At 36.3% G+C, this 10,860-nt stretch overlaps 1 long non-coding RNA gene across 1 annotated transcript; it reads right to left on the minus strand.

Annotated features, from left to right (window-relative positions):
• Positions 1 to 3,562: 3,562 nt before the first annotated feature.
• LOC145819476 (uncharacterized) lies at positions 3,563 to 8,138 on the minus strand. Its single transcript, XR_014360232.1, has 4 exons — positions 7,849 to 8,138; positions 7,650 to 7,753; positions 6,064 to 6,120; positions 3,563 to 3,802 (listed from the first exon to the last, which is right to left on the minus strand). It is a non-coding gene; the product is annotated as an uncharacterized LOC145819476 (long non-coding RNA).
• Positions 8,139 to 10,860: the final 2,722 nt, after the last annotated feature.

Below are 10,860 nucleotides of genomic sequence, written 5' to 3' on the forward strand. Positions count from 1 at the left end.
TTTCAAAGTATGGGTACCCAGGTCCATGTTTTCGAACTCATGTCATGAAATCCCAGATCTTGTAATAACAAGTTATGATTTTAGCATTCATGTTCTTCATGCTCATGTTCTTCATGTTCTTCAAGGAGGAAACCCAGATTTCCAGGCTTCATTTCCCTAGGTGTGATCACCGACACCACTCTTGCCTAGATCACACACCTAGGCCAAGCATCGTATCTCACCTTGGCCTACCTTGCATGATCACTTGCACATTAGTTTATCTTGCATGCACACCTAGGCTAACCACTGCACACCTAGGCCGACCATGGTACACCCATGCCGGCACCTTGTAACACCTCGGCAGACAGCTGCATACTGAAGCCTAGGTAACCACACCTCGGCCAAGAGGTGTGGGACCTCGGCCAAGACCTCTTGAGTTCACCCAGCTAGGTCGTTTTAGCCTAGATCATCTCTGTGCATCCATTCCAGGACCTGGTTGGTACCCAGCATGTTTTCCCTAGATGTTTTCAGCATGTTTTCCCTAGGTATTTTCAGCATGTTTTCCCTAGATGTTTTCAGCATGTTTTCCCTAGATGTTTTCAGCATGTTTTCCCTAGGTATTTTCAGCATGTTTTCCCTAGATGTTTTCAGCATGTTTTCCCTAGGTATTTTCAGCATGTTTTCCCTAGATGTTTTCAGCATGTTTTCCCTAGATGTTTTCAGCATGTTTTCCCTAGATCATTTGCATTCATGTGAAGCTTGTTTTTAAGAGTGCATTCAATAGACTTTGACATGTGTTTGTAGGACTTGGACCTTTGCCTTGATCCCGACGTCCCAAGAACTAAGTGAGTGGTATTTTTAATAAAGTTATGTTATAACGTTTTGACAAAGCTTTGCCTCGTTTTGATAAAAGTATTTGATCAAGCATGAATGGTTATCCCTATTTATATATCAAATACTATCTTGTTTTGATGACATGTCTTGAAAGTCCTTAGCTGCAGGGGACTATAATACAACTGCACTCTTGTCTTGAAAGTCCTTAGTTGCAGGGGACTATAATGCAACTGCACTCTTGTCTTGAAAGTCCTTAGTTGCAGGGGACTATAATACAACTGCACTCTTGTCTTGAAAGTCCTTAGTTGCAGGGGACTATAATACAACTGCACTCTTGTCTTGAAAGTCCTTAGTTGCAGGGGACTATAATGCAACTGCACTCTTGTCTTGATATGTCATCACCCCATGTATTATGTAGATGTTATTAACATCCCAAGCAAGATTTGAAAGGCCAAGATTTGATTGATGAACTTGATTCATCCCATGTTTTGAACAAAGCTATGATATATGTATTGTTTTGACAAGGACCTTGGAAATCATTCATGCAACCCCTTTATTACTTGTACCATTCACTGAGTATCCAAGCTCACCCTCCCTATGTATATATGTAGGTAATAAGCAAGAGGTCGGCTTCGCCAAGATGTGTGTTTTACAAGATGTTTTGGATGCATGTTATGTCGGCAATATTTATGTCGGCCATTTTTGAAGCTTATGTATTTTGAACATGTCGGCTTGAGAAGCTCTTTTGCTAAGATGTGATGTGTATTTTGTACTTCATTTCTTTATGTATTCAAGTTGTAAAGCTATATAAAGATGTATGCCATTTCATTTGACTTATGCACTGCTCTTATGGACCACTTGTATTTTAGATTATTGCTTCCGCACTTGTGAGCCCCCTATATAAATACTCTGATTGTGTGTGAATTTTGGAAGTCGGCCTTCGGTAATCACGGATTACTGGCCATCACGGCACCAAACTACTAGGGGCGGTTTGGGGGCGTGACAACGTTGGCAACCCGTAGGCAAAAGTGAGTCGGCAAAAGTTTTTGCCGACGAAATTATCATTGCGTTGGTAAAAGTAATGCCTTTAGCGACGAACATAGTCATCGATAAAAGCCTTCCTCCATCGTCGGCAATTTACCTTGCGTCGGTAAAAGTCATTCAAATATGATGATTGTGTGGCACTTTTCGCGACACAAATTTGCATGGGCAAAAAATATACTTTTAGCGACAAAATATGCGTCGGCAAAAGTAAACTTTTGGCGACACATTTACGTCGGTAAATGTTGTCATTTGCCTACGATTTGTTTGTCGATAAAACTTCACTTTTGGCAACGACAAATTAGCATTGGCAAAATATACACTTTTGGCAACACATTTACGTCGGTAAATATTGCCATTTGCCGACGATTTGTTTGTCGATAAAGGTTTACTTTTGACAACGACAAATTGACATTGGCAAAAAATACACTTCTAGCAACACAATATGAGTGGACAAAAATAAACTTTTGGCGACACATTTACAAACAAACATAATTGAAAATAATTTATATATTTTTATAAGATTTACAGATTTACAAGAGGCATCCCTCAGGCACCACTATTACAAACTAATAACATTGATATGAAATCACCTAAAGTTGATGTGCAAGCAAAAAAAACACTACTGATACTGCTTTTAGAAGCAATGTATAAAACCTAAAAGTGTAAAGTCACTAAAATACCCAAATACATCCAAATTGTGAACCCACATTATAAACAACAGATAACAAAATGAAAACATGAAACTAACAAAGACAGGCAAAACAACATGAAAATCACTCATAAACTTATCCAGCAGATCAACATCTAGTAGCAGCCGCCTCACAGTAACATTGCAACAGCAACAGCCGCCGCCCAGCAAGCATTAGCCACGAGGGCAGCAGTAGACCAGCAGATGCAGCAAACTAACAAGCAACAGCCGTCAGCCATCAGCCACCAGCAAAAAGGAGGATCTGGTAGCAATCTGTATTGATCAATGACAAGTTTAAAACAAAGTCCATTAGCTTTTTTATTGATCTGGAAGCAGTCTTTGTGTGTGTGTGTGTGTGTGTGTATTAATAGATATGCAAGTGTAAGTACTGACCAAAACATAAAGCTTTTACCATCATCCGGTAAAAAATAAAATAAAATAAAAACCTTCAATTTCCAACTATACTAAAACAATCAGTCGTAGTAGATCCAATGCATTCTACACTCCAGTGAAAAAAAATGTTGTCCAAGTTACAAATCATTCACTTGCAACAATGGCAATAATTTACACAAGGCAAACTAATTTCAGATTCTCTACTAATATTCAGATAAGGTCTATTTCAATGATTTCTGATATGGAAGGCATATGCATTATCTCTGCGATATGTATAGAGGTTTCAGATTCTCTGTAGTCAGACAACAATATGATGATATTACAATACAAAACTACTAATCATTAACAAGTTCACATCATTCAATAATTTGGCAACAAGAAGAAAACAAATAAAACGATTGCATTCACTAAGAAACATAAACTTAAAAACTATAGGTAAGAGGCAACCATACTGGTGATCAGCTAGTAAAAAGTGGCAGCCACAATGAGCTACATCTCAGCCTATCTGTCATCTCTTTGAGTGCTAATGCGAGCAGACATGCCTCCACACCCATGCAAGAGAGAGAGACTGAGACCGATCTTCCTTATAGTCCCCTCAACACAACCAAAGGACACTTTTGAAGGTACTAGAACTATTCAGTAAGATTCAAGCAGAATGGTCATTTCTGACATCAGATCGTGGTGGTCATTGCTGACAAAGGCAACAGTATGAATAAGGGTCATTGTGATATATTTGTTTCCAACAAAAATGTACATGATGTTCAGTGGGATTCAGGTAGGCAAAGATGATGTCAATACTGCTGCAGTCCTGGTGATGATCATGGTGAATATGGTAGTCCCCCAGTGTTTATTGCCTCTGATTGCCTGCACCAATACGAGTTGGTTACAAATTTATTTTGGGTTGACAACGACAGCAATGAAATTGTTGCATTGACATCATTTTTTACCATTTCTTCCTTCTTATTCATTGAATTTACCCCTCATTTCAGTTTTCCCCTTTTCCTTGTGAGATTCTAATAAAATGAAATGTGCATGGTTAATGCAATACTTTTCAAAAAAACTGTATGATGGAAAGCAGAAAAGAAGAAGATGATAACAAAAATGTTTTCAATATGAGAAAACTAGGATTTCAAGAAATTGAAGGTTTTGAAATGGTCCCCCTAATGCATTCACTTACTCGAAAAACCCAATAAGAGACCAAAAGAAATAAGAGAGACACATAGAAAGAGAGAATTAGTATAAGCATTACTATAGTAGGCTTAAAATGACACGATTTAAGTGCAGAAAACAAACCACATCAATATGTTGTAAACTACATACTTCTCAAGCAAATCCTAGCAAACTGGGCACTCACAAAAACCTAAGGAAAAAGGAATCAATTTCCTCTATTGTGCCAAATTCAATGTATTCAAAGAAAAACTGAGATATCTAACCCTTGCTGCAAAAAAGTGGCTTATATGTTTTGGTTTTTGTAGCTGGCTTGGATATCCCTCTGTATTAGTTCTGCTGTGATGGCCTCATATCATTACATCATTATAGGGATTCTAGGAGGTCATCATATGACTTTTTGTTTAACTATATGATACACGATCATACAGTTTTCCGCTGGCAAAGAACATTATATGTATCTTTATAAAATCTCTAAAGACTCTAGTTCAGAATATGAAGTCTATTTTATATATAAACTTTGATTTATAAATGAGCTCTGTTTTGGTACATGTATATGATGATATCCATGTAGATTCTTTTGTGCACTTGGTATGCTATTATCGCTGAGCAGTGGCTCACACCATTCCATCTTAAACGTTTTCAGGTGATGGGAATTCAGAAAAGATGTCAAGCGTTTATATGTATTTATGTACAAAGCTAAGGAGATCATTTCATTGATCTAGAAAGTAGAAACCAAGATGGAAGACATTGTGCATGCTATGATGTATATATGTATGGCCAATGGGTCCTTCAAATTGATCATGTCATATGTATTGAGGTCTTTGAATTATGGCCACTTATGTACAAAATCTACACCCATTTTGTACACAGCATATAAACGACATTTAAGCATTTGCTCTGATGGGTTTATGGTACCACTACGATTACACAAGTTTTATTCCAACATGCTTTCGGTTGGTCCTTGAAATTGATTATCAGGTCATATGTATTGATGTCTTTGAATTATGGCCAATTATGTACAAAATGTACACCCACTTTGTAAATAGCACATGAATGATATTCTGACGTAAGCACATGCTCTAATGGGTTTATGGTATCACTAGGATTACGCAGGTTCTATTACAGCATGCTTTCGCTAAAGAGAAATTTTCAAATGAATCATATATTTCCAAATGCACATTTCACTTGATATAAGTAGGCCTTTGGTAGCTCATGGCTATCTACTGGTCAAATCCCTTATCCGATGACGGTGCAGTTTGCGTCATGAGTGTCACACATAATGCCTCCAATTCAGTATTGAATAAGCTTTAAATCACTTCCAGTGACTACTGTAGCTCTACGGTATTGTGTGATGAAATTTAGTAGTACATGCAATGCCTAAAGGATTATATAGAGTTTCTTCTTCCCTTTTTTTTTTTTTTTATTCTAATTTTTTTACTCTTTCAAGTCATTAAGAGCCATAACCAAACCTTATTATGCCTCTACCAAGATCCAAACTTCATTTAACAAACCTAAATAATCTAAAACTAGCCAGGATACTGTTAACAGAACCCAGAGCAGCCCTAAAATTTACCTTGCTTCTTTAGACTTCAAAATCCTAATTCCTTTGTTACATCCGTTATAAACCCTAAAACCCTACAGGCCTAAAATCCCATCAATCATGTTGTCCTACATCAAAAAAAAAAAAATAGTGAAGATAGCAATAATTTAAATTCAATTCAATACTGCTCTAAGAGAAAAAGAACTATGATAATTAACAGATGGATAACAGTCATTTGATCCAAATTAAAATATCTTGTACCATGAGAAAATAGATCACTAACTACAGCATAACAGTGATATGAAGCTTACAATTTTTCATCAAAATGTTCATCATATTCAGCATATTTCGGAAATTTTATATAAATCGAACACTTCATCTATAACCAGAAGTTTCTGGACAAAAATTTGCTCACCTGCTCCATGTACTTCCACATGACATTCAAAGCGAGGAGATTTCTTCCCATGAATTCCTAAATAAACAAATGTACATAAAATATGTGAAATGGAAAAACATGGTCTCAAAATGACTTCAAGGGATCAGAATAATAAACAGAAGATGACAAAGCAAAAAATCGAGTCACATTGACATCAACTAAGCCACAATTGACACATTAATCAATATGTAACTCTGAAAAACTTTAAACAACATTCAAGAACCTCCAAACGACAGAAGTTCCAGAATTTCACCAAAAAATTTTACAAAAGAGAGAATGGTGCATAGTAGTGAAGCTCTTGATGATAGAATATGAAGGATAAAACTGATTTCGTTCCCAGAAAAAAGATTCCTAAACCAAACCAAAACCATTAAATAAGTGAAATCATTAATGATGTTCCCCAGACCCTATTATTCAAACTGGCTTTGAGAATTGACAAAACTGTGTAATCATTTGTCAGTTGTAACAATTTGTGTTATTATAAAAATCTAACCATTTGATCAAAATCAATCAAAACAATAGATAATATCAACCCACGTAGAATATTTATACACTTTTCTTGGTTGTTTGAAACTTATACATTTGGCTGCAAGCTATTGATGACACTTTCAACAAGAACAAAATTATTCATTTGGTTATAGCAAGGGCTACACTGAATTAAATTATCAGCATTTTGATTTTCGCTAGAATATTGTTAATAGACTGCTTTAATGATCAACCTGATATGTATTTAAAATATTTCAGAATGGATTCATAATCTTGCCAAAGGGAGAACTTGAGATTCAAGAACATACGAAGTGGTAAAAGCATATTAAAAATAAAATTTAAGCTGCATGCTTCTGTAGAACATTAGGGGTCTGTTTTCAAGTGTGAACAAGAGTCTAAAGGACACTATGTATCAAGTGTAGGCCATTAATATAGTGGTCTCAATTTTCAGAAAAAATGGAATGCATTGATTGCTGGTCATCTTCAAATGGGGGCACTGAATGTTTGATTATTTCAGTTACAACTCTCTTGTTAATTTTGTTTTCATGGCATTGACATGCTGGTGGGAAAGCTTTGGTCCACCACTACAAATTTTGATGTTCATAAAAAAAATTTCCTTCCAAGTCCATTTGTGATGATACAGCCAACGCAATGGCTGTGCACGTGTTATAAGTGAGGTTGTCAAGAAATTGGGTTATATTGGTGGACAATCATAATTTTCATAGTTGAAGCTTCAGAATGATGAATGAGTTCCCCCCCCCCCCCAAAAAAAAAAAAAATTACTACACTAATCAATGTAAAAAGCCCAATGCCTGAGAATATTCATCGATTATTTCATTACTTGTCAACTAAAATATATAAAAAAAAACAAAATAAAATAAAATTTTAGCAAATGTAAAAATACCAAATCTGTAAGAGCCATGAAAGATTGGAATCAGAATTCTGAGAGAACCAAACACAGAGAAAAGAGGGGAAAAGTTAGAGAGAAGAGGATTTTACAAGAGGGACGATTTCAGAGAGAGAAAATAGGGTTTCAGGAGAGGGAGGGTTTCAAAAATAATCAATTGAGAGAGGAATACCTTCAGATTTTCTGATTGTTCTTCAAATTCTTTTCTCTTTCTTTGTTGGATTAGGGTTTTAGGTAGAGTGAAATTACCCACAGCCACTCTAATCACACAGCCAACTACACCGAATGCGAGAGTGAGAGCGAGAGAGAGCCGAAACAAGGGTTTTAGGAACAAGGAAGAGAACAGAGAAGAGATGAGAAGAGTGCCTTACCGTCGAATTAGTCTTGCCGCCGAAAAGATGAAAGTACCATTTGCCTCTCACAGCAAGATCCTCTCTTTGTTTTGTGTACGTCGACACAGCATATGGCTTTGAAGAACCTCCAAAGGGCTTCGAGACTACCGTGTTTGCCTCTCAATCTCCACCGATTCAATTGATAGTAGAACTTTGAAGAACAAGGGTTTGAAGAACCCTTTCCCCTTCCAACCAATTCACTGTCTTTCTTCTCCCTCTGTTTCTTCTATGTTACTTATGATTAGAACCCACTATCAGCGTCGTGTAGGTCGTCGACGTGGTTTGGTGAAAAAATCAATTTTATTGTAGTGTATGACCTAAAAGATAAAATTATATAAAAATAATAAGTATATTTTTTATTTTTTCACCTAAATTTTTTTTAATAGTTTTTTAGGAAAAAAAAATTAAACTAATTTATGAAAATAAAACCAAACATAAAACCACAATGAAAAGAATCTGAAAATAAAACCAAACATATTAAAATTGATAATCTAACCACATTCTTTAGAAAAGTTTAAATTAACTCAAATTAGCCATCTCAATTTAAGAGTATGTTTGGCCTTGATGGGTTCATTTTGTGATCTAATTCAATGATCACTTTGATTTTACAATTCAATAACTAAAATATTTAAAACTCTTTCAAAAATTATAATAAAAACACAAATCAACAAATCACCTGTTTCACTAGTAAAACTTTTACCGACGAACAGTGTTATCGTCGCTAAATGTTTAACTCTTTACCCACACCAACTTATCGTCGCCAAAAGTAAGCACACTAATAGCAATGCTTATTGTGTTGGTAAAAAATAAGCCTCGTAGCTAAAACTTTTGAAATTTTGGCGCCAACAAATAATTTTGGCGCTTAAAGAATGTTATGCTTTTTTAGCGACGATAGTAAATTGCGCCGGTAAAGGTCTACTTTTACCAAACGAAATTCATCACTGTGTCGCCAAAAATATACTTTTGGCTATGAAAAAATGACGTCGTCGCCAAAAGTCGTTGCCAAAAGTGCAATTTCTTGTAGTGATTGCCAAATAGATCTTTAAGGTATACTGGTTTCTGGATTGAACTTCCATTTTTAATTTTATGCAACTTTCACTTTTCTTCTTATTCCACTTCCATTTTTATTCAATTTACTTTTCTATTAAACTTCCTTTTTATTTAATTTCCAAATAGATCGTTAATGTATATTGGTTTCTTGAATGAACTTCCATTTTTAATTTTCTTCAACTTTCAGTATTATTTTTATTCGACTTCCATTTTTATTCAAGTTATTTTTCTATTCAACTTCATTTTTTATTTAATTTCCAAATAGATCATTAAGGTATAGTGGTTTTGTCACGACCCCAAACCGCCCCTAGTAGTTTGGTGCCGTGATGGCTAGTAATCCGCCATTACCGAAGGCCAACTTTTCAAAACTTAACACAATCAGAGTATGAATATAGGGGGCTCACAAATGCGGAAGCAATAAATCAAATGCAAGTGGTCCATAAGAGCTGTGCGTAGATCAAAGCAATGCCAAACATTCCAATTAACTTTACAACTTAAATACAACAAGGTAAAAAGATACATGTTACATCTTGATCAAAAGGCTTCTCGAGCCGACATATACAAAATGCAGCTAATACAAGTCAAGAAGCATGATTTTCAAGATTTGCCGACATGCAAAACAGGGCATCGCCGACGTAAATACAAAAGTAAAGCCGACATAAGCACGAATCCAAAACAAGCATCCAAACGATCTAGGCGTCGCCGCCGTCCTGCTCATCACCTACATATATATAGAGGGGTGAGTACAAAACTCAGTGAATGGTACTAAAGATAAAGGTTTTGCATGAATATAGCCGGAGTCCTTCAAAACGAAACACATCAAACTTAGCAAGGCAAGGGATGAACCGTATTCATCGATCAAATATTACAAGTACCCAAAGGTGTTTACTGACATAGGCGAAACAAGGGATGAACCGTATCCATCATACAAGTATCATAACATCGGCGAAACAAGGGATGAACCGTATTCATCATCAAATATCAAAACATTGGCGAAACAAGGGATGAACCGTATTCATCAGTCAAGTATCATAACATCGGCAAAACAAGGGATGAACCGTATTCATCAGTCAAGTATCATAACATCGGCGAAACAAGGGATGAACCGTATTCATCAGTCAAGTATCATAACATCGGCGAAACAAGGGATGAACCGTATTCATCATCAAATATCAAACATTGGCGAAACAAGGGATGAACCGTATTCATCAGTCAAGTATCATAACATCGGCAAAACAAGGGATGAACCGTATTCATCATCAAATATCAAAAGCTGTACGATCCGTAATCGTTTGGTCAAGAGTATTGCGAAAGTTTAGAGTCCTCCAATACAAGGGACTTGTGCACTTAGTACCGCGAAAGTTTAGAGTCCTCTAGTACAAGGGACTTGCGTTACTTAGGCCCGTAGCCCGATTTAACAAGGACCGTGTCCTTTTATACTTAGTACTGCGAAAGTTTAGAGTCCTCCAGCACAAGGGACTTGTGTTAATTAGGCCCGTAGCCCGATTTAACAAGGACCGTATCCTTTCCAAAGATGGCATCAAACAAGGAGTATACTTGGCACATCAAAACAAGAGCTATTTATTCATGCTAACAAAATACTTTGTCAAACAAGGCAACAAGATTTATCAAACAAGTATAACATAGCTTTATCAATAATACCACTCACCTAGTTCTTCAGGTGTAGACTCAAAGCAAATATCAAGGACCTACAATCACATGGCAAGTCACATTCTCAAAGCAAGCTCTATACACATGCAAATGATCTCGGCATTCATGCCAGATCTAAGTCAAAGACAAAACAAAACAAGCTGGGAGCTTAACCACTGCTCCCGTTTTCTCGAAAACACACTGGGTACCGTCCAGGGCTAAGCCGAGGTCCCGTTAAACAAAGTCAGGAAAGACCTGGGTTTTCCTTTGAAGAATATGAAGAACATGATC

The sequence above is a fragment of the Camellia sinensis genome, chromosome 2 (assembly GCF_055761805.1).
Source record: "Camellia sinensis isolate YWXY chromosome 2, ASM5576180v1, whole genome shotgun sequence".
Lineage (NCBI taxonomy): Eukaryota > Viridiplantae > Streptophyta > Magnoliopsida > Ericales > Theaceae > Camellia > Camellia sinensis.